General features: G+C 44.4%; 1 long non-coding RNA gene across 1 annotated transcript; it reads left to right on the top strand.

The window, feature by feature from the left end:
* Positions 1-15,817: 15,817 nt before the first annotated feature.
* Positions 15,818-18,929, top strand: LOC120438757. Its single transcript, XR_005612115.1, has 3 exons — positions 15,818-15,850; positions 18,012-18,185; positions 18,861-18,929. It is a non-coding gene; the product is annotated as an uncharacterized LOC120438757 (long non-coding RNA).
* The last annotated feature ends 6,702 nt before the right edge of the window (positions 18,930-25,631 follow it).

The raw sequence follows: 25,631 nt of genomic DNA, 5'->3' as shown, positions 1-25,631 counted from the left end.
TGCAGTCTACATGTTCCACTGTCACATTAACAGGAAGACAGAGGTGGTAGAAGGTTTTCTAGGGAATTTCCGAGAAGAATACAAAAACAGATCTTCCAGGTCTTATAGGATGGATGTCTTATATGGATCTTATATGGATGTCTTTTTAACTAAAGTCATGAGAAAATCCCTCCAGAGTAAAAATGGCCACCTGGACCTGTTTGTTCGCTTCCTTCATGGCCTCTGTCTGGAGTCCAACCAGAGACTCTTAGTAGGTCTGCTGGGTCAGACAGAGAGCGGTCCAGAAACCATCCAGAGAGTCATCAACAACCTGAAGAAGATGAACAGTGATGAAATCTCTCCTGACAGAAGCATCAACATCTTCCACTGTCTGATGGAGATGAACCACCTCTCATTATTTCAGGAGATCCAAGAGTTCCTGAAGTCAGAGAACAGATCAAAGAAGAAACTCTCTGAGATCCAGTGTTCAGCTCTGGCCTTCATGCTGCAGATGTCAGAGGAGGTTCTGGATGAGTTGGACCTGCAGAAGTACAACACATCAGAGCGGGGACGACAGAGACTGATTCCAGCTGTGAGGAACTGCAGAAAGGCTCGGTGAGTCCAGATGTGATCATTAACATCATTGATCAGTGTAGGTTAGTAGTTTAATTTTGAAAATAAAATCAGATTGTAACCACAAAGTGTTTGTGTCCGTACGCTGCAACCTTCCACACCATTCCTTTAAATAATATCCCCCTAGGGATCAATAAAGTATTCTGATTCTGATTCTGATTATTAGTGATGTTCGATTCGTGAACGAATCGTTCAGTACTCGAGAATCACTTTACTGACTCGTGAATCATGATTCACAATCACAACTGACTCACTGACTCATCCCTGTTGCTGTTAGCAAACTAATTCCATTAGTAGAAATATGTCTAGCTTATAATTAAAATTGTGGGGGGAAAACAACAGCCAGTTTATTAACAAAAACATTCCTGCTCTGAACTGTTAGAAAAAACCCTGAGTAGAAGCTCACATCAAGACAATAGCTCCTCTGTTCACAGTAGCATCGCTCAGCTAGCATGCTAACAGCACATTTGAGGTACTCACCCCCTCCCTTGCTGTGCTGAATCATGGCATAAGCGAATCACTCAGGACTCACTAACCCCCTCCCTCCTGGCTCACAGCTCAAACGAGTTGAACGAATCACTGACTCACCAACTCACTCACTCAACCCCTCCCTCCTGGCTCACAGCTTCTTCTTCTTCTTCTTGGTTGGAAACCATGTTAAGGCACTTTACCGCCCCCTGGCTCACAGCTCAGTGGACATTTAGATGAAAAAATATATATTTGACACATTTAAGGAAAATATCAATAAAATAAAAATAAATGTTCCCTTTAGAATTTTTTTTGCTCTTTTTTGTTCTAAAGAAAATAGTTGTTTTCTTTTACAATCATTCATTTTAGCGGTAGGATTTACATTAAAAGATAAACAAATTAAGTTTGAGTGAAAATATACATTTTTGCACTCTCTGGTCCACTGACTCAGTGACTCAAATGACTCAAGAAACCCGATTCACTTTTGTGAGTGACTCATTAAAACTCGATTCAGTAAAAAGAATCGAATTTACCATCACTATCCTTTATTGTACAGACTCAGCAGCAGCTCCATGGATCCCAAATCCAAGAGTGGAGAACAGATTTGAAGTGTGTCACATCCATGCAGTCACAGCTGTTTCCACCATGTTTCCACTGATATTAATCCTGTTCAATGACACGTTTCATATCAGTGAATATGTTCTTTAGGACGTCCACTGACATGTTTAAGTGTCCTGCTGGAAATCACTCAAATCATCCATGAAATCCATGAAAAATCCTTTTAGTGTTTCTAACTTCACCCTCTGTCCTCTCTCTCTCTCCATCCTCCTCACTGCTTCTTTCACTGATAATCACACAAACATCGTATTCAGCTACAAAATAACACAATAATATCATCTGATGATCATTATTATAAGAGCAGGATCCATATTTGATATCAGAGTAACACACTGCTTGGTTATGTGCAGTCATCATCAGTGACTGTGGGTCAAACAGAAGCTCTCTGATTGGTTGCTGACCTTGGTCACCTGTCCACTCTCACCTGTTTGTGTTTGCTCTCTCTTTGCTGTCTCCATCCTCTCTCTCCTTTCTCTCCCTCTCTGTCTTTGTACCGTCACTCAGGTCCAATGAAACAGTGACATTTACAGACCAATCAAAGACAAACTGATCCATTTCAGGTTATAACAATATTCAAAGTGAATACAGGCTGCTGCTGGACACAGACAGGTAACATCATTTTGACTTGCTGTCACCTGGATCTGGACTCATAAACACTGAAGCCCTGAACAGGAATACAAATCATTTTCTGCCAACTAGCGACACACCAGCAGATAATGGCTCAGAAAGCTAAAATGAGCCAATCATTTCTGTGTTTAGTTCCCCTGAAATCAGATCTGATATCAGCAGCTCTGAGTTCATTCATCATTATTGTCCAGTGATGAGATTTCTGCTCCGTTTGGTAACAGTCAGCAGGTTTTTCCTGCGTGTGGACGTGAACAGTCGTACCTGACAGCAGGTAGCAAACAGAGATCATCTTTCCAGCTGGAACTCTTCACTGAGCTGAACTCATTCAAAATGTTCTGGAGTCAAAACAGGAAACGGTCCAAATGTGTGTCTTCACTCTGACTCTGGATCAGATCTCAGTGACAGACTGTGGACATTATGGAAGCCTAAATGTGACACCATCTTCTTCCTTCTGTCACGAAGTACAAGGTGGACTCACGCGCTGGACTCCGGGGATGATGCACACAAGAGAATGTATTAAAGAACAATGTCCAATGAGTGTATATACATAGATGCGGGGCAGTGCTATTTACAAGGGTGCGGGGCAGTGCTATGTACAAAAGGTGAGGGGGGCAGGGCTCCGGGGAAAATCCAGGGGTACACGCTCGTCTCTCTCCACACAATCCAAACACGAATCCATTCGCACACCAGGGAAACAGTCCAGGGGGTCTGTACACAAAGAAAGGCTAGTTAGACTCTAAACACACACTGCACGGGAAAATACTTGCTAGACGCTCGACTTTCACTGACGCGATTCTCACAACGATCCAGCGAAGAACAGCCGTTGCTTCCTGTCTTAAATACCATCCACACTGATGAGGCACAGGTGTTTCTTCCTCCGAGGGTGTGGGCCAAGGGCGTGAACCCATAATGAGTTCAGCCCTGGCGAGAGAGAGAGAGAGAGAGAGAGAGAACTAGAGAGAAAGAGGGAGAAACAGCTGATCAGCGACCAGCTGAACCTCCAGGCCGTGACAGTAACCCCCCCCCAACGGGAGCCTCCCGGCGACCCCCAGGCTTCTCAGGATGAGCGACATGGAACGCCCGCACCATGTTCCTGTCCAGGAGGGCCGCACGCGGGATCCAAGACCGCTCTTCCATGCCGTAGCCCTCCCAATCCACCAGGTACTGCAAACGACGCCCCCGGCGCCAGACATCCATGATGCGCGAGATGGTGAAGGCCGGATGGCCATCGATGACCCGGGCGGGCGGAGGGGGCCTGGAAGGAGGGCACAGAGGGCTAGAAAGACAGGGCTTCACCTGAGAGACGTGAAAGACGTTGTGGATAACGCATGTTCCGGGGCAGCTTAAGGCGGACCGACACCGGGTTCACCAGAGAGTCAATCACAAAGGGACCAATAAAGGTAGGAGACAGTTTCTTAGACTCTGCCCTTAGCAGAATGAATTGGGTCGACAGCCAAACCTTTTGTCCGGGCGCATAAACTGGTGCCGGGGTCCTATGGCGATCCGCCAGGCGCTTGTTCCGCTCAGCCATGCGGAGAAGGGCAGCCCGTGTGGCCCTCCAAGCGCGCCAACACCTCCGGATGTGCTGCTGGACAGAAGGTACGAAATGCTCACCCTCAACAGCCGGAAACAGAGGAGGTTGGAAACCCAGAGACGCCTCAAAAGGGGACACTCCGGTGGCCGAGGAGGTGAGGCTATTGTGGGCGTACTCAATCCAAGGGAGCTGCTCGCTCCAGGTGGTCTGATGGGTAGGTGCCACGCATCGGAGGGCTGCCTCAAGCTCCTGATTGGCTCGCTCCGTTTGGCCGTTTGTCTGCCGGTGAAAGCCAGAAGATAGACTGACTTGAGCTCCCAGGGAAGAACAGAACTCCTTCCACACGCGAGATGTGAATTGCGGACCCCTGTCCGAGACTACGTCCGCCGGAATTCCATGGAGACGGAATGCTGCTTTAGAAAAACGATCGATGATAGTCAGAATGACAGAGTTACCTGACAAACGTGGCAAGCCCGTGACGAAATCGACAGCTATGTGGGACCAGGGGCGGCTAGGCATAGGCAGGGGCTGAAGGAGACCAGAGGATGGCTGATTGACACCTTTATTCTGAGCGCAGACTGAACAGGCTGCTATGTACTCTCAGACATCCTTGATGAGGGAGGGCCACCAAGCGAAGCGCTGAAGGAATGAAACAGTGCGGTGGATCCCCGGGTGGCAGGTGAATTTTGCTGTGTGTGCCCAATGTATCACCTGTGACCGGACAGAGGAGGGCACAAAGAGTAGTCCAGGGGGGCCCGTTCCTGGGTCAGGTTCTGTTCGTTGGGCCTCCCTAATGGCTGATTCAATCTCCCACGTCAGGGCCCCAATGACACACGAGGGGGGAATTATGGGAGAGTCTCGAGTAGTCTCCCCGGAGGCAGTGAACTGACGAGAGAGAGTGTCGGGTTTAGTGTTGCGGGAACCTGGCCTGTAGGTGTGAAAAACAGGGCCCACCTAGCCTGGTGGGCATTAAGCCGCTTTGCTGACCGGATATATTCTAAATTCTTATGGTCTGTCCAAACTAGAAACGGCTGGGCAGCGCCCTCCAGCCAGTGACGCCATTCTTTCAGGGCGAGCTTAATAGCTAACAGTTCCCTGTCCCCAACGTCATAATTTTGTTCAGCAGATGAGAGACGGCGAGAGTAGAAGGCACAGGGATGGAGCTTGCCCTTCTGTTCCTGGGATAGAATGGCCCCCACCCCCGTGTCCGAAGCATCCACCTCCACGACAAACTGCAGGCTGAGGTCAGGTTGAACCAGGATGGGTGCGGAGGAGAATCGATCCTTCAGGAGACTGAAAGCCTTTTGTGCTGACTCCTCCCAGCAGAAGGGAACCTTAGGAGATGTGAGACGAGTTAGTGGGAGAGCAAGCTTACTGTAGTCACGGATGAAACGTCTGTAGAAATTAGCAAAGCCCAGGAAACTTTGGAGTTGCTTACGGTTTGTCGGGACGGTCCAATCAACAACCGCTTGGACCTTAGCTGGGTCGGGCCTGAGGTTACCCTGTTCAATGATGTAGCCCAAAAATGAAACAGTGGTCACATGAAATTCACACTTCTCGCCCTTCACGAAAAGACGGTTCTCGAGAAGATGTTGCAAAACCAGCCGGACGTGGCGTTCATGTTCAGAGACGGAGCGTGAAAAGATGAGGATGTCGTCGAGGTAGACGAACACAAAGTGGTCAAGGAAGTCTCAGAGCACGTCGTTGACAAAGGCCTGGAACACAGCTGGGGCACTGGTTAGACCAAACGGCATAACGAGGTATTCGAAATGGCCTAAGTGTGTGTTAAAGGCCGTTTTCCATTCGTCCCCCTCCCGTATCCTAACCAGGTGGTACGCGTTACGTAGATCCAGTTTAGTAAAAACTGTGGCCCCTTGGAGCAGTTCATAGGCTGAAGTTAGTAGTGGTAGTGGGTATTTATTTTTGATGGTGATATTATTGAGACCTCGATAATCAACACACGGCCGTAAGCTCTTGTCCTTCTTAGCGACAGAAAAGAACCCAGCCGCAACAGGGGATGATGACGGGCGAATCAGACCTGCGGTGAGTGACTCGTTAATGTACTTCTCCATGCTGTCCCGTTCAGGCTGAGAGAGACTGTATAAGCGGCTGGTAGGAAGTAGAGATGGACCGATCTGATATTACGTATCGGTATCGGTCCGATACTGACCTAAATTACTGGATCGGATATCGGCGAGAAATAAAAAATTTAATCCGATCCATTAAATATCAAAAAAGCACCTCACAAAACTTGCGACATGGCATAACTCGGCTCATAACCGTAGCACGTCGGAGCAGTGTGCTTCACGTGATAGAGGGCTGTGTGTATTTGTAGCCTCGCTACCAAACCAGCATTTCATCTCCGAGGAAGTTATCCCAGAGAGAAGTAAAGCAAGTGTGTAAGTTCATCTCTGAATGTTTGTAAAGCATTCCCACATTAAGCTTAACAACCGATATATGGAGCGACTGCCTCTCTCCCTCACCTTCCTGCGGCTACTTCAATCGTGAAACTGCTTAATGATCAGCTGATTGGCTTTTCTGTCGCGAGTCCGTCTCTCTTCTTTGTTTTTGGCCCACTTTGCACCAGAAAGAGGAAACCAGCGGCTGAACAACAGCAGCACGTTTAAGCTTGATAAGCTGTTGTTAGAATGTATTTAATATTACTTTCTACACCAGGATCCTTTTCTACGTAGCTGACGGCTGGTAACTGTGCAGGATCTAGCAAAGTTTAGCCAGGGGGGCCGATAGGGCATGAACAGGGAAAAGGGGGCACAAAGATATACTTTTCTTTCTTATTCTCATTTAAAATGTCTAGCTTTTAATAAATAATTATCTGAATCTTACACCCAAAGTTTTAATCTGATGTAAAATGTATAGAAGTCCATTACTGTATATAGTAACTGTTAAGTCTAATATACCCTAGTAAGCTATACTACTTTTTCCTTTGGGAAGGTACCATCTGTGCAGTCTGCAATTCTGTTGAAGAAAGATGTTGAATCTATTTAATTATTCTTGAAAAATAATTTATTTCTGTGCATTTTTTTTCACCCTGCATCAAATTAAAGTTGATTACGTCGATTAAGCATCATGAGGTGGAGGGTGGGGGGTGGTTCCCTATTTTCTTTTGCTGGGAGTTTGCAACCCTATTAGTTAGGTTGCTTAATATTTCTGCTAAGTACTCTTTAAAATACCAGAATAGGGAGGATGGAGTAGGTTTAAGTTTATTAGATTGATCAGTGTTGCTGAACTATGAAATATTTTGGGTGCAGTGTGTTTTTTACATACAGGTATAACAGAATAGCTTTGGTGTTGTTGTTTATTTAAACTTGAGTATGAACTTATACAAAATGCAGCAAGATATTAAAAAAATAGTTTTATTGATTAAAAAACACACTTATCGGATTCATATCGGTATCGGCAGATATCCAAATTTATGATATCGGTATCGGTATCAGACATAAAAAAGTGGTATCGTGCCATCTCTAGTAGGAAGTAGGGCGCCTGGGAGGAGATCAATTCCGCAGTCGTACGGCCGGTGATGGGGAAGAGAACGTGCTCTATCCTTACAAAAAACCTGCTTAAGATCGTGATAGACTGAGGGTACTGACGAGAGATCGGGTGGTTCAGATGGCGGGTGGTTACTTAGAGGGTTCGCGGGTGGAGTTGCGGCTCTTAGACAAGACATATGACATTCCTCTCCCCACCCCAGAATGCTTTCCTTCCTCCAATCCAGGACTGGGTTGTGTAGACGTAACCAGGGGAACCCTAAGACTAGTGGTGTAAGAGGAGCCTTAAACACAAACAACTGCAACGTCTCAGAATGATTACCAGAGAGGGTTAATGATATTGGCTCCGTAATATGGGTGATATCCGGGAGACGTTGCCCACTGAGGGCGGTAACTTGGAGTGAGTGTGGCAGCGGTTTAGTGTTTAGTTTTAATTCTCGAGCAAGGCACTCGTCAATGAAATTCTGCTCGGCGCCTGAATCGATTAGTGCATGGAGTGGATGAGAAACCGAACGAACCATTAGCTTAGCCGCAAGCATCAAGCGAGGAGGAGATTGTGAACAGGAAACCTCGCCTACCCGTACTCTCCCCTCTACTGGCGGGCGCGGTCTTTTGGCTGGTAAGGGCAGGAAACGGCCATATGGCCCTTACGGCCGCAGTAGAAGCACTCACAAGCTCTCCAACGCCGTTGTCGCTCCTCCGGCGTTAGTCTGGAGCGCCCTATCTGCATGGGTTGCTCACCCTCGTCTTCATAGTTCCTGTCTCGTCCTCCCATTCCACTTGCCGTACCTCCGCCGGAGCCCATCTCCTCTCGTCCTAGAGGCTTCTGGGAGCTGTAGTCTCTAGCGCCGCGCTCGCATGTTTTCATCCACCTTCACACTTAGGGTCATAACATCAGATAGAGTAACAGGTAATTCCCTCATAACTAGCTCCCTCTTTAGTTCGTCACACAGGTTATTCAACAGAGTACTTATTAGTGCCGACTGCCCCCTCCCGGTCTCCTCTGCCAAAGTCCAAAACTCAATCGAGTAGTTGGCCATGCTCCGTCTTCCCTGCTTCAATTTAAGCAGTCGGTGAGCCGCCACTTCGGTCCCGGTGCCTCTCTCAAAGACATTCTTAAATTTAGCGAGAAAATCAGCATAGGTTATTTCAGGGTCCGTTCTTAGTACAGCCTGTGCCCAATTTAATGCCTGACCCAGTAGCAACTGAACGAAAAAAGCAATCTTAGCTTCATCGGTCTCATAAGTCCTCCATAGCTGTTTGAACTGCAATGTCACTTGTGTTAAAAAACCCGCAGGCTTGCGGAACTCACCCGAGAATGGCTCCGGTATGGGCAGCGACCGCTCCGGAGGCTCCACATGGGCCGGCGGTGGAGGAGCGGAGGACCCGGGCGCAGAGAGCTCATGAGCCGGCAACTGTGGAGCAACAGGTGGAGATGTAGTGGGCGGGCTTACCAGCGGTATCCGTTGAGCAATGGCTTGAGTTAGTGCTGTCAGCTGGTGATTAATGTGCAGTAACATTTGTTCGTGGCGGTCCAAGATAGCTTCCGTGGAGATGACCGGCTGCTGGGTGGGGGCTGAGTTCGCTGAGTCCATGAGGTGGCTGGATCGTTATTGTCACGAAGTACAAGGTGGACTCACGCGCTGGACTCCGGGGATGATGCACACAAGAGAATGTATTAAAGAACAATGTCCAATGAGTTTATATACATAGATGCGGGGCAGTGCTATATACAAGGGTGCGGGGCAGTGCTATGTACAAAAGGTGAGGGGGGCAGGGCTCCGGGGAAAATCCAGGGGTACACGCTCATCTCTCTCCACACAATCCAAACACGAATCCACTCGCACACCAGGGAAACAGTCCAGGGGGTCTGTACACAAAGAAAGGCTAGTTAGACTCTAAACACACACTGCACGGGAAAATACTTGCTAGATGCTCGACTTTCACTGACGCGATTCTCACAACGATCCAGCGAAGAACAGCCGTTGCTTCCTGTCTTAAATACCATCCACACTGATGAGGCACAGGTGTTTCTTCCTCCGAGGGCGTGAACCCATAATGAGTTCAGCCCTGGCGAGAGAGAGAGAGAGAGAACTAGAGAGAAAGAGGGAGAAACAGCTGATCAGCGACCAGCTGAACCTCCAGGTCGTGACACCTTCATCTGCAGATTAAAGTCAAACAAAGATTCTCATTAAAAGTCTGCAGGTCTGAGAGAGACTCAATCGTTGTGTCATGTCAAACACAGTAAGAGAAGCTGAAGCACAGATGTGAAGAGCAGATTCATCAGATTATGACCTCACTCTGTTTTGTCTTCATATACATTCAGTCTGTGTTTATAATGCAGATTTTCTGCTTTTATAATAACACATTTTATATTTTCTATCATCACAGACTGACTGACTGTGGACTCTCAAAGTCTCACTGTGAAGTTGTGGCCTCAGCTCTGAAGTCCAACCCCTCCCATCTAACAGAGCTGCACATGAGTAGAAACTACAACCTCCAGGATTCCGCAGTGAAGCTTCTGTGTGCTGGACTGGAGAGTCCAAACTGTCGACTGGAGACTCTGAGGTGAGTTCACTGACTGCGGCTGTTGTTGTTTTTCTATATTTCAGGTCTTTGATTGATGTTTGAAACTTTCTTTAGTTCCTAAATGTTCAGGATGTGTCTGAAGACAAATCAAAGGAGTTTGCAAAGAAAAGCGTCTGGACTTCTTTAAGTTGCTTGAAGACGTTTCACCTCTCATCCGAGAAGCTTCTTCAGTTCTAAGGTCAAATGGCCGAGAGTCCCAGATTTAAACCCAGTGGGAGTTTCCCCCCAAAGAGGGACAAAGGACCCCCTGGTGATCCTCTAATCACATGAGTCAAGGTGTGAAAGCAGGTGTGGGACCTAATCAGCCAGGGTTTCGGGTGAGCTCATTGTGAAACCTGGCCCCACCTTGTCATGTGAATTCCTGAGGTCAGATGGCCCAGGATGTGAGTGGGCATTAAGGCGTCTGGGGAGGGAACTCAAAACTGAGATGGCAGACAGTTGGTGTCGCAAACCACCGCCTCTGTTCAAAGATGGTCGCTCACAGTGGACATAGATGCTTCTTTCACTCCTCTTTCAAACCATCTGTCCTCTCTGTCCAAAATGTGAACATTGGCATCCTCGAAAGAGTGACCTTTATCCTTAAGATGCAGATGGACTGCTGAGTCTTGTCCTTTGGAGGTAGCTCTTCTATGTTGTGCCATGCGCTTGTGAAGTGGCTGTTCTGTCTTTCTTTGGCTCTCGGAGGAGGCGGACGCACTTTTTTCTCCTCTCCCTTATCTTCCCTGCTTATGTCCTTGTCTAGTCTCGTGGTTTTTTTTGTATTTTCCCTGGAACATTCTCTCACAGTCTGTTCTCTAAAACCTAAAAGAGGAATTATGGATTGGATCAACTGGTCTCTGAATGCAATTGACACCCCTTTCTCAACAAGAAGTCTGGGCTCGGGTGAGCCTGAGTGGTGAAGATATCTACCTATTCGGAACCATGGTAACAGGGTTCTGGCTGATCGGAGCTGGCTTGGCCCTGACTTATCAAAGAATTAAGAAAGCGGAACCGGCTGTTCAAACCCCCACAAGGCTGCCCGCTGGGATTGGAACGATGGGAGAGGTGTGAGTTTCTCAAAATGGGCTCATTGAGTCAGGATAAGATCTTGGAGAGGCTACGGCTGCTGTGAATACTCAGAATAAGATCTCTGACTGCAGACTGGATACATCTCGGAAGGGCTAGCCCGGAATAACATCTCTGGGCGCAAAATTGGATGACATCTCGGGGAGGCACACTGCCGTGAGTTCTAAAAGATTGGCTCCTAGAGCACAAGAAGTGACAACATCACAGAACGCAAGTATGGCGAAGCTCGCAGCTCTCCAACGGGAGTTTGAGAGACCAGTGTTGGTCTGTTGAACTGCTTTGGAATTCATATGAGCTGTTCGCACTAAAGTAAAAAAATAACATCACTTATGCAGATACCCCTTTGGCGCCAGCTGCAAGGCCGGAGCTGAACAAAACACCCTGATAACGACTGTGTTTAGACTGTTCCTTCCCATTCCATGCAAGGCCACCTGGGTTGGCTGGAAGACTGTTTACTTAGCCTGGCAGGGCGAAGGACACTGTCTCAGCTGAACTCTGGACACGCACACATATACATACATATCCCATACATATACTGATACTGATAAGCACTCACCGACGCATCACCCTCCCTACCCCGGATCCAACACCACCTCCAACGCTTACCTCCCCTCTGATGTGGACATCGGGTCAGTTGGAGGCGCAGTCGACAGATTGCAGCGGTCCCAGATCAGATGTACACACTGGAACTCTTTCCCATGTTGCTTGTCTGTGTTTATTGTGCTATGGTGTGTTGATATCTGTCCATTCCTGTATTATCCTTTTGTGTTACACATTTCGATGTTTTTTTCCTCGCTACCTAGCCTGACCTGTCTCCCCAATGTGATGTTTGTGTATTGTATGTACGGTCGGCAAGGTCTGTCATCTCGGTTGTGGGCAAAAGACCTGCAACTGACAAATAAAGGCTATCTCATCATCTCAATGTAGAGGTCTGGGCATTCCTCGCTGCACTGTACAGCATACACCACGTTGTTCAGTCTGTGTTTTGGAGTTTTGTCTTTCGGGTGAACCAGTTTCTGTCTGAGTGTGTTGCTGGGTCTGAAGTACACTGGGATGTCATGCTTGGAGAAAATTCTCCTGAGTTTCTCTGATACACTGGCTACATAGGGGATGACAACGTTGTTGCGTCTGTCTTTCTTATCCTCCCTCGCTGGTGTCTGATCTTCTTTTCTGTGCCTCTTTGCTGACTTTATGAACGCCCAGTTAGGATAACCACATGTTTTGAGTGCTTCCTTTACATGTGTGTGTTCCTTCTTTTTCCCTTCAGGCTTAGAGGGAACATGTTCTGCCCGGTGGTGTAGGGTCCTAATTACTCCAAGTTTGTGTTCCAGAGGGTGATGGGAGTCAAAGAGGAGGTACTGGTCCGTGTGTGTGGGCTTCCGGTAAACTTCAATGTTGAGGTTGCCATTCTCTTCAATGTGCACGGCGCAGTCCAGGAAAGGCAAACAGTTATCCTTTGGGTCTTCCCTGGTGAACTTGATGTTTTTATCCACAGTGTTAATGTGCGCAGTGAAGGATTCCACTTCTTGTGTCTTGATTTTGACCCAGGTGTCATCTACGTATCTGTACCGGTGGCTGGGTACTCTTCCTTTGAAAGAGCCAAGAGCCTTCCTTTCCAATTCTTCCATGTAAAGGTTGGCTACGATAGGTGACACGGGGGAGCCCATGGCACAGCCATGTTTTTGTCTGTAGAAGCCTTCGTTGTATTTGAAGTATGTTGTGGTGAGGCAGAGGTCTAACAGTGTGCAAATCTGATCGGGTGTGAAGTTGGTCCTGTATTCCAAGGAGCTGTCTTCTTGTAGTGGTTTTCTGACAGTCTCCACTGCTTCCGTGGTGGGTATGCAAGTGAAGAGAGAGACTACATCAAAGGACACCATGGTTTCATCTGGATCCAGGGTAAGTTTCTGGATCTTGTCGGTGAAGTCGGTGGAGTTCTTGATGTGGTGTGGGTGTGTTCCCACGAGAGGTGCAAGGATGGTAGCAAGGTGTTTCGCAATGTTATAAGTGGCTGAGTTTATGCTACTGACTATGGGTCTGAGTGGGACCCCTTCCTTGTGGATTTTAGGAAGTCCATAAATGCAGGGTATGGCATCCCCTGGATACAGGCGGTGAACTGAAGAAGCTTCTCGGATGAGAGGTGAAACGTCTTCAAGCAACTTGAAGAAGTCCAGATGCTTTTCTTTGCAAACTCCTTTGACTACGATGACCTGGATGACTGAGAACCTTCACAGACATATTTCTGAAGACAAATGTGAAGAAGTTTGAGTGCTTTCAGAAATGTTGTCTTTCCAAACGACTGAACAACAGTTTTTCCTTTTGGCTCCAAACAGAAGTGACAGACTTGAGCAGGGTTCATTTAAAGGCTGACAGAAGTGGAGTGGTGACGGGGAGATGTTTGACAGGACAGTGTTTCAGCCTCCACAGGTTCATGTTGTGCTCCATCAATCAGTGAAGATGAAGTCAGTGCTGATGAGGCTGTAGAGTGTGTGAGGGATGTGAATGAGGATGATGAAGATCTGATGATAGCAGATAAAAACAGGCTGCAGAGACTTTGAGCCATACAGGGCACACAGTGTGTGTACAGAACAGCTGAAATCATTATGGAGGCCTCACTGGAATATGGAAGCATCACAGTACAGCTTCACTAAAGTCTCTGATATGAGATGAGAAATCAAGCAGCCAGAGCTTTTTCATGACTGGAAATCCACTGTGACTGTGAGCTGCTGCTACAGCCTCCAGATTAGCAGCCAGCTGCACATAGAGACCAGTGTTGTTAGTCCAGGTCAGAAGATGACTTGTTGGAATGAAAATGAGCTTGTAGTTTGTCTGCTTTAATCATGTGACTGGAAAAAGGTGTTGGACTTCAAATATGTCCATTTCTTTCGCACTTCACCTTTAAAAGTGAAGCCTTGTGGTTCCTGGAAGGAAAAACACGACTTTTTCAAGTCTTTGTCCTGTTTTTATGAGAAATGTACGACTTTAATGTGAAACATTCAGAGTTTTTTCTCTTGTTGTGTTTGTTTGAAGCTGCTTCCTGTTGGCTTCAGCTGTTTGGAGTTTCCATTTTCTAAACTTCTACATTCTAGTGATGGGATTTCCGGCTCTTTTTAGAGAACCGGCTCTTTCGGCTCCGAACCAGCTCTTTGGGTTGTTTTGTTGCTGTAATTAATTTATTATTACAATAATATAAAATTATGCACAAAAGGAATCACTAATGTAAAAAAGTGGTTTTATTTATATATGTTTATATATAAATATATACAGTGGCCCCTAGAGACAAAATGATCACTACCTAGATCACTTAAATTGCACAATTGAAAGCATGTGTGTATTGTTTGTGTATTTATAGCATTCTGGAGCACTTTTGTTGTCTTTTGTACATGTTTTGGAGTTTTTACGTGCTTCTGAGGCTACGTCCCCACGTACACGTGTATTTTTGAAAACAGAGATTTTCTGTTTTCGTTTTAAAAAATAATCCCGTCCACATGTAAATGCAGAAATGAAGGAAAACGCTGCTAGGAGCATGCCAAAGCAACAGGTGCCGATATATTCCTAAACGTGTAGAAATGTTGGCCAATCAGAAGTCTAGAAGCCTCGGTGGGAAATAGTAAACAAAGATGGGGCATAGAAGCAGAACTGAGTCGTATGTGTGGAGGGACAGTAACTGTGTGTGTATATGTAAGCATTTAAACACTGCAGAGAGTACAATTAACAGTAACAGTATTGTAGAAATTCATTTCACCGAAACAAAACGTGGCGCACACTGTGACGTCAAAAAAGGCGCACATCTTTGACGCTGCGTTTTCTCCGTTTTCCTCGTCCACGCGTAAATGCAAAAATGGAGTTTTCGAAAATCTCCACCCTGGCAGGCGTTTTTAGAAATCTCCGTTTTCAGTGACCGAAAACGCCGTTTACGTGTGGACTAAAGGTACAAACACATAGAAAAAGCTCCATTTTCAACAATACCCGGGTACGTGTGGACGTAGCCTGAGTTTTTATGTGTTTTGGAGTATGTACGTGCTGCTTTGTCTCTAGGGGCCACCATAAATATACTTTTATTTATTCACTCCACATACCAACTAGCCACAGTTCAACATTTAACTATTTAAATTTTCAGCTTTTTCCTTTAAAACAAATTTAAAATGACACAACACAAAACACTGCAAACCACAACACAATTAAATATAAATTAAAATATGAAAAAGAAGATGCATATTCTCTGTCATATGGGCCTGCATGAATAAAGTTTCTGAATCCTTTATCATCCGCAACTGACTATACTTTTCTAATGTGACGTTGTTGTCCCTGGCTCTCTTTCTCTCTCTCTTCCTCCTGCTCTGTTCCTGTGCTACTGCGACTGTAACTACTGCCCCTACCCCCTCTGCCCAGCAAAGCACAAGACTGGTGTGCAGAGTGAAGCGGAAAAAAAGTGCGAGAGAGAGGGTGAGAGAAAGAAAAAAAAAATCCACGCCTCACGATAAGGAGCGGGCTCGCGTCGTTCACGTCAAAGATCCGCCTCTAAGAGCCATTTTGTTCGCGACCGACCCATCACTACTACATTCTGAACCTTCTTCAGCTCTGAACAGATGATGAAACACTGAATGAGTTCAAGCTCACACTTTGTCTAATAAACTTACATCTTTCATTCTTTATACAGATTGAACGACTGTGGTTTGTCAAAGTTCAGCTGTGATTATCTGGCAGCAGCCCTGAAGTCCAACCCCTCCCATCTGAGAGAGCTGGACCTGAGTGAGAACAAGCTGCAGGATTCAGGAGTGAAGCATCTGTGTGGTTTCCTGGAGAGTCCAGGATGTGGACTTGAAACTCTGAGGTCAGTCAGCATGTTTTAGTTGTGCTGAGATGAATATGATGTGAAAGTTGTGCTGACACTAAACTGCAGACATCAGGCTGATATTATACTGATCCACACTGAGGATCTTCATGGTAAAGTCTGTTTTCTTCTTCTCTGGTTTAGTCCATTGACTGCAGCAGAACAATGTTCACATTTCAAACAGTGAGACTCAACGTATGGCCCGCGGCCCACACGCGGCCTGCCCACCTTTCCTGATTCAGAGAGAGGGGACCCTGATTAACTGTGTAGTGTTCTTCCTCACAGTTCTAAGTATCAGACACAACAATGAATAATCCACAGCTGACTGTCTTTAGCAGGTCAAAGGTCACGGCACACAGCAGACAGTGGGAAATATTCTAATTCTGATCATTTCTCAGCACATATCCATATGTATAAAAACAAAGCTGACACTGTGAGACTTGATCAGAGGTGTGATCATCACAGCAGAGGCCTTTGTGTCAAAGTCACTGAGGATCAAACAGAAACACATGAAGCAGATTTTCCTCTTCTGGCTTTTTATAGCAGATAACCTTCAAAATCTTCTGCAGTCGATCAAAAACTGAAGCAAACCATGAATCAACATGTGAACATGAGCTGATGCTGCTGAAGTGAAGCAAAGTTACAGAGGTTTGATTACAGACACAGCTGAGAGTTTGTAATCTGTCATCATTTTAAAAGGTTTCAATTTCTTCAGTATTGAACAGCAGAAATGAGGCTTTGTTTTCGGAGGCCGACAGCAGTGAACACAACAGCAGACTGGTGCGTAATAAGCAGTGAATAATGCAGAAAACAGATTTTTGAAGGTAAACTGTTCTTGAAGTACACTGAGAGAGAGAGAGAGCTGTGCAGGAAGTAAAGGTCAAAGTCAGAGAGAATTCATGACGATGTTCATCAAACGTAAAGCGTAGTTTGGATCTTCTTTTGCTGCTGGTTCACTCAGTTTTGGTTGGAGACAGATGAAACCTGCATCTTCAGGATCTGTGAGCTGTCCACTTTCAGCCCCGACGGCGTGTCCGTGTGTGCGTGCCGTCGAAAGTGAGCGATCCACGCTCTGTGTTTCCATCTTTGTGTGTTTAGCTGCTCTCATTTACTGTTTTATCTGTTTGCTTGTTGTTGAAATACTTTTGGGAGCTTTAACCTGAGATTCTGGCAAAATACATTTATATTAAAATCCTTTCAGGATTGAATGAATCAACATCGCTTTATTCAAATTAAAACCATTTAAATAGGAAAATCCATTTTTTACAGCCGCCTCTAATGCTGGGTAATGTCAGCTGGTCCATGTGCAGCTGGCTGTGAGGCTCAGGAGCGTCTACAAAGTGCAACACTGAAAGAACATCATCCATAAATATTGAGGAATAACTGGACTCTCATACAGCGAGACTCAAATGCCTTTAAACATCAGCTTATCCTGCTGATCCAAGTCCAACACTGAGTTTGTAAAAACATGTTTGTCAATCATTTTGTTTGGTTTCTGAGGAAAATGATTCAATAACTTGCTGCTAATACACAACATTTCATCGTATTTCCTCATAACCCTCTTTTGTCTGACCATTTGATCCCATTTGAATTTGCAATAAAGGATCCACAGAGTTTGGTGACAATAATGACAGTAGATGTTTGTGTGAAAGTGCTGGAAGCAAATGAGTGTGTGATGTTCTTTCAGTGTTGCACTTTGTAGACGCGCTCCCTGAGCACTGGTCTCACAGCCAGCTGCACATAGAGACCAGTGTTGTTAGTCCAGGTCAGAAGATGACTTGTTGGAATGAAAATGAGCTTGTAGTTTGTCTGCTTTAATCATGTGACTGGAAAAAGGTGTTGGACTTCAAATATGTCCGTTTCTTTCACACTTCACCTTTAAAAGTGAAGCCTTGTGGTTCCTGGAAGGAAAAACACGACTTTTTCAAGTCTTTGTCCTGTTTTTATGAGAAATGTACGACTTTAATGTGAAACATTCAGAGTTTTTTCTCTTGTTGTGTTTGTTTGAAGCTGCTTCCTGTTGGCTTCAGCTGTTTGGAGTTTCCATTTTCTAAACTTCTACATTCTGAACCTTCTTCAGCTCTGAACAGATGATGAAACACTGAATGATTTCAAGCTCACACTTTGTCTAATAAACTTACATCTTTCATTCTTTATACAGATTGAGGAGCTGTGATTTGTCGAAGATCAGCTGTGATTATCTGGCAGCAGCACTGAAGTCCAACCCCTCCCATCTGAGAGAGCTGGTCCATTGGGGAAACAACCTAAAGGATCTAGATGTGAAGCCGCTGTCTGATCTTCAGCAGAGTCCAGACTACAGACTGGAGTATCTGCTGTAAGTAGAGTGATGGAGTGAGTGGGTGGTGCTGTCAGCAGTATTGTACTAAACACAGTCAGTATGAAACAAAGATCCAGTGTTTCCTGTAAAGCTGCAGCTTCTCAGTGAAGCTGTGAGAGGAGAATGGTGACAGGCTTCAGGATTGGACACAAACACTTCCTGTTTCTCACCTTTATGGTCACCATAGTAACTGCTGACACGCTCTGATCAAACACTGTCAACAGCCAATCAGCTCTCTGAACAAAGCAGCACGCAGACCAATGACTGCATTCATTTCCAAGTTTAAAGCAGTGAAGAACACAGTCTGTAGGTGAGGAAGAATTTAGTGAGAGCAGATGTTTGGATGGAATTCCTCCAGTTAACAGCTGGAAGCGCCCATCTGGATTGTTGGGCTTGTTGTTGGGGTTCCTACAGAGCTCAGAGTGGACACACCAAGGTTCTTCTAATGAATGAAAGTCCAAACTCAAACTAGGAGGGAAAAACATTTTCATCAACTTCAATAAAAATCCAAAGATTAGAAAAAGTGAAGCAACAATGAGTCCTAGTACAGTCCCAGCACTGAAGTCCCTGCTGCTCTTTATACTGGATGTGCTGCATCACTGACTGACAGCTGATGAAGAGTCTCTGGAAACACTCGTTTATCTCCTCTGCTCTTCCTTCTTCTCTCTGCAGGTGGTGATGATGGTGAACAGGACGGTGTGTGTGCTGAGAGAGGAGGAGCTGTGTCCTGATGATCCAGAGAGGTTGAAGCAGCAGCAGCTTGTGTGTAGAGACGCTCTGACTGGGCCATGTTACTGGGAGGTGGAGAGGAGAGCTTCATCCAGCAGTGACTGACAGAGGAATGAAGTGCAGATGACTGTCAGTGCTGCAGAGTGAACTGCTCTGAGAACAGCTCCACTGTCAGACACAATGTAGAGTCCAGCATCATCCCTGTGTGTCCCTCTGGATCTGACAGAGGATCATCAGTGTATCTGGACTGCTCTGCTGCTGCTCTGTCCTTCTACAGTCTCTGCACAGTCTCTGTCTGACTCTGGCTTCAGACCCTCCTGGATCAAACTCACCTGGAAAGACTTTCAAACATCACTCAATAGATTTGAATACAGAATAGATTTGATATATACTGTAGATGTACTGTAGAGTTGCAGTTTGTCACTTGTAAATACAGTCTGTGAGCAGCTATGAGCTGAAAGATCTTTCTAGAAACACCAAATGTTTTCACTCTTCTGTTGCTTTTCATATATTTCCACAACATTAATATTGATCCCACCTGTCTCACCTGTTTCATGCTTTTATACATAAGAACAGGACACGTGTGATCTGAGCGCTGCTGTGGTTGCTGTGCTGCACGTCTTCATTTAGATAACAGAGACATCTAGTGGTTCAGAGGGAGAACTGCAGGAGGTGGAGCTGTGTTTTAGCATGGAAAACTTTTTATCTTTTAGGCGCAGATACAAATATGACAAGTATCAGTGTGAGATACAAAAGGTCACATCAGTCAGCAGAGGGAACAGTGATCACACAGCAATGTAAGAATAGAAACATAACAGTGAATCTGGACATGTGTACAGATGGAAGCAAACAAACAGGATGTAACACTACATTAAAGCCACAAATGGGAAGAAAACAAAGCCAAAGGAAAATATATTTGATCTCAGGAATCCAAATCAGATGCTTTAGAGCAGGGGTCGGCAACCCTGGAGGAGCAGAGACCCGAGGCGGCCGCCGGTCCGAGTGTCAGGTGAACTGAACTTCAGGTAAGAAGTTATGACCTGCAGTCTATCCGGGTCAGATATAAACCAAGTTTAGGTGGAGTTTATTTTCCTTGTGCTGACTTTTTACAGTCAGTTACAATAACTCGTACTGCGTACTAGCTAGCATGACGGAGTTTCTATACAGCTGGGTGGTGCTGTGATGTTACTGATAGTGAACTTTACAGTGGCTGCAAAAGTATTCGGCCCCTTGAACTTTCCCACATTTTGTCACATTACAGCCACAAACATGAATCAATTTTATTGGAATTCCAGGTGAAAGACCAACACAAAGTGGTGAACACGTGAGAAGTGGAACGAAAATCATACATGATTCCAAACATTTTTTACAAATAAATAACTGCAAAGTGGGGTGTGCGTAATTATTCTGTCATGGAAAAACACACTGCCATCAACTTCTGTTTTGTTTTTGTCAAAATCACTGTAATATAATCACTGTACCTTTATATACATGTGACTTGTATTAATGCTGCTGCCCTCTTGTGGCTAAAGTGTAATTATGTTATTGTTATTAGGGAAAACATTTGAGAGTAACATGCCAAATGAGTCAGCACTTTGGCTTTAGCTTAAGAAATCCTCATTTTTATGTCATCAGTTATAGTTGCATGTGTTCATTATCATAATTTAACCTTTAATATTGATGTCTTAAATTTATTTTGAATAAATTAGCTATTTTATGGTATTTTATGGTTGTATTAAATAAAGACATCACTAATGAATTAATTATTTCAGTAATTAATTTAAAAATGTTCATAATCAATTAAAAAATATATTGATAATGAATTATCTATTTATTTCATTTAAAATGTTTCATTATTTGTTTATATACAATTCTAATTAGTTAATTCCATATTTAATCAATTATTAGTTTGTTTTCTATTTTAATTATTTTACTGACACATTTAATGAATTATTTAATGATGTATTTATTTCATTCACGTTGCTACTCCTGGCCCTGCATCGCTGTTCATGAATACATTTTATTTGTCAGCTTCACCCATCACAGTCAGGGGGCGGGGTTAATGCTGATCAAGTCAAAACCATTGCTTTGGTCTGGTGGGCGTTCTTTTAGTGGGCTTTTCTGTCACGGTCTGCGTGGCAGACTATGATGAGGGGAAGGAGGACCCAAATGCTGGACTCTGTGATGAGCTCAGTGCATTTATTTACAGTGATGCAAAATAATCCAAACAACAATAAATCCCCAGTGCGTTCCCGACTCTGACATGTCCTCTTGCCAGTGTTAGTGTTCTTTGTCTCCGCTCCTCAGTGTCTGAGCACCCCGTGCTCGCTGCCCTCTCGTCTCCACACTCCTCCTGGGGAAGAACAAAGAGGCAGCCGTCAGCAACACCACAATGCGGCAGACTAACCTTAACTAACTCGCCAAGAGACTAACGTGAAGTCACGCAATGATCCTGCATCAGAGAGAGCTCCACCACACTCCTAAGTAGCTCCTCTGACGAGGCTTGATCAGCTGCAGGTGTGAGTAATTCTCCTCCACAGGTGTGGCCAGGCTCCTGGCTGACAAACACACACACACACACACACACACACACACACACACACACACACACACACACCTAGATACACAAACATGGAAACAGGAGACAGCAGCACCAAAAACACACATGTCCATAACTTCTTACAGGCCCTGGGTCACCCAGACCCCGGTCCCATGACAATTTCTCAAAACTAAGTAGGCCCACACACCAGGGTTTGGACATGTTTGGACCCAAACTATACTTAAACTATTTTTTTGTGTGTCAACAAATACACTTTAATATATTCTAGACAAGAATGTAGTGGCACCATCTTTAAATATCTGCTCACTTTGTCAAAATGAACCTGATCATCTCTGATGAATTCAGTGATGTCTGCCAGCTCACCTTGCAAGTGGTCGAGCTTATACTGCCGACAACGCGGCACACAACTTGTAAACCCCCTGCTGACTATCACCTCTCGAGTTATTTATGTTAGTTTCAACTGTTCCTGCAAAAAGTGAGCACGTGTTACTGATAAAAAGTCCAATAGAAGCAAAGTCTAAACTTTGAAAACAAAAAACAAAAACCTGTCTGATTCAGATCTGATGTTTGGGGGGTTTCAATAAGCAGTGTGACCCGTGTATATGCATTAGGGGTGGGTTTTGATTATCAATTTATCGATTAAAATCAATTCTCACTTGGATAACGTGATATCGATTCATTTAAATCCTGAATCGATTTTTTAATATAAATTTATTTTGCCCGAAACGCCAGAATCTCAGGTTAAACCTCCCAAAGTTTCAACAACCACCAAACAGCTAAAATGAGAGCAGGAACACGGATTCTGCACAAAGACGTGAACACAAAGCGCGGAGCCGCCGACGCATCAGAATCACTGAGATGTGACTTTCTCACCCGACGGCGCGGACACGAGCTGAAAGCCGACAGCTCGCAGCAGAGTGACGCTGACCCCCACCCACTTGGAACGTAAAGGAAACAGGCGGAGCGGTTAGTGCTACGTTTGTGCAGATTTGTGCAGGTAAAAGTAGCGTTTGTGCTGCTACGGTTTTTGAGATATAAAACTTTATTTTATAAACTTGTTTATATACACTTGTTCAATAAAGTTCTGTTAAAAAAACTCTTATTGTATTTAATCAGCTAAATTTGTAACGAGTGTATTTTTTTAACTTCAATTTCTTTACTTCAATCACTTTTCGTTCATAAAACTACGATGCAAATGCTTGAGTATTTATTTTTTTGGAGTGGATTAAAAACTTTATTGAAAACTACATTTGAACATTTTACACTCCCTTTAACACTTTTGAGAAACGAACAAGCTAGCAGTCTTTTGCATCAAATACACATTTTCTGGCAGAAAAAAGTATTATTTGTCATAAAGTGTCTGAAGGATTCTTAGAACAGCTGTTACATCTGGTTTCTGAACAAGGTCAGCTTACATTTAAAATACTGAGCTTTTAGTTACTGAGTTCATACATGCTATAGCGAACTGTCTGGATCAAAGGGATTTTGTTTCAATGTTAAACATTTTCAAAAATACAACAATTGCAAATTTGCAAATCCAAGAAAAAGTTTCTAAAGCACTTTAAAACATTTAGTACACTGGACTAAAGTGCTGTACAGTACATGTTGGTGGGTTAAACACTCACACTCAATTTAATAAACTCACAAATTCAATAGCTCCATCTTAAAAACAATAATTCCACAAAATATGAAAGTGTAGATTGGTGGAGAACTTGGTGGAGGGGTTGCTCCTGGCTGAATATATAGGGCAGAAATCATGTTTTGCTCCATTATAATCATAGTGTGGTTTTTTATTTAGATGCCTCGAAAGCCATCTGTAGACAAGGTTTCCATTTTTGCAATTCTTTGCAATTCAAAAGAGGCCATAGTCCAAAATGGCAAAATAGCCACTCCAGCTGCACCAGTCTGGAAAGAGCTGAGTCAGCAGCTAGAAGACAAGATCTCAGCAAAGGCCCTGTACACTTTTGTGAAGCTAAAAAGACACAACATCTGGTCAGCTTTGGAAATCAGTGATCAGGAAAGTAATAGTGAAGGAGAGTTAGAGTCAGGTTGCATTTCTCCTGGACAAGAAAACCTTTGAGGACTGGGTTAAATTTATTCCTGAAAAGGTTGAATACAATGACAAGTTTTCTCCTTCTTAAAAAAGGGAATACACAATTTTGAAGCCTGGCACTTGGACTCATATCATCAACAATCTTATCTGGAAGAAGATCAAAAATACATGTGCACTTGTGTTCTGAAGAGCAAAGGTCCATCCAACTGTCACCAATAATTATCTGGACATCAGAGGCGACTGTAAGGAGTGTCATGTGACAGACAGCCAGCAATCAATAGTCCAATGGTGCTCCAGGGTTTCATGAGAAATACAGATCTCTCCCTGCACACTGGCCACTCCAAGCGGTTCATGTCTGGAAACCTGCGTGAACAGATGGCTAAAGAGCTGTGTGAGGGCAGAATGGAACCGGCTGTATGGAGCTCAGCGAAGGCAGCAGATCTGATGGATGTTGGAGATCCTGAGCCAAGCCACCTTCCAAATTTGGCCACTCTGCGAAAAGCCAAACAAGAGAGAAAAGACTTGGAATTAGGAGATAAGGACTCCATTGCATCCCTGCAATTGTTAAAATATAGTGTTCCTCACAGTGGTAGCATCGAGATATTGGCCTGGACAGGTTTTTCTGTCACTGCTGGAGTCAAACTCAGATGCATGTTTACAAGACATTGTCAAAGAAATCTCCCCCAACTGTGTGTTTTGATGCAACCGGTTCAGTTGGGAAAAAACTGCTGAGTCCAAATCTGGCAAATCTGGTCATATCTTCCTTTATCAAGGTACTCTGACAGAAAACAATTGGCCCAGTGTCCCAGTGGTGCAAATGCTGTCAGAGAAACATGATTGTTTCTGTTTGTTTGACATGATTGTTTGATGCATTAAAATATGCTACAGCTTTTCCCCAGAACATAAGAATATAATGTTTAGATCCCCTGAGTATTCATTTGCACCACCAGCAGTTTAAAGCTTTTATGAAGCATCAACTGAAAGCATCAAACTGATATGCCAGTGGGACTAATATTCACTTTCTCCCTGAGATTATTCCTCATATAATAAGACTCACAAGTTACTTGCCACTCTGGACAGGAATAATGGTCCCTCTCTTCCAAAGCACCAGCATCACAGCAAGTTCAGCCACTGTTGAAGCTGAGTTCAAAAACATAAAACACGGCCTTTTCAAACATGAAAACTTGCCTGTTCGAGTCGATCGCTTCATTGCTCGTCATCTTTCCTTCATCGAGGGAAATATGCGGATTTGTTCTGCAAAAGAAAAGATCAAAGATGAGGCAACAGTGGGATCACTGAAAGTCACAGATGCCAATTCTGGATCCATGATGACTCACAGTGCAGAAGACAAAATAAAAATGGATGCTCACCCGTTTGTGGGATCTGATGCTGCCACAAAAATTCCTCCGGCTGATGAAGATGCAGTTGAGAACTGGAGGGGCCTGGCTGTTCCACCCAAAAAGAGGAAGAGGACTTCCTACCTCTCTCATTTGTCCTCACATTTTTCTGCAATCTCTTTGTTCAACCCCCTGAATTAAAGCTGAAAGTCTGCACTTCAAACACATCTGAGTTGTTTCATTTAGAATTGATTTTAGTGTATGTACAGAACCAAAATTAGAAATTAAGTTCTCTCTGTCCAGATATTTATGGACCTAACTGTATAAACTATACAGCATGTAAAAAATGCTATAAATAAAGAAGTTTGTGAAAATGTGGCGCTTCCAGGTCAATTTAAACTGAAGTGATATAATCTTCTCCCCACAGTTTGAGTTTGTATTGTCTCAGCTGCAGACAGACTCTGATATAAATTTGGAGGTTGTCAGGAGTTTTTCCTGTATTGCAACCCAGGTCGGAATAAAACGCTCAGACAGGTTAACGTGTACACGGGGAGACTCAGAGAGACTCGCACCGTAGCAAAAAGAAGCAGTCTTTTATTAAAAGCACATACAGGAAGAGAGATAATAGAACTGCAGGCTTCCTGTGTAACTTCCCCATTTAGGAGTCTGCACAGAGTTGCAGAGTTTAAGCTGAATACTGAAAAGAGCAAATACATTTAGATAATGAAACGTACCTTTAAGCATAACATAGTAAAAACCCCAAA

Source organism: Oreochromis aureus, linkage group 3 (genome assembly GCF_013358895.1).
Source record: "Oreochromis aureus strain Israel breed Guangdong linkage group 3, ZZ_aureus, whole genome shotgun sequence".
NCBI lineage: Eukaryota > Metazoa > Chordata > Actinopteri > Cichliformes > Cichlidae > Oreochromis > Oreochromis aureus.
This window is presented reverse-complemented; position numbering and strand designations above follow the sequence as displayed.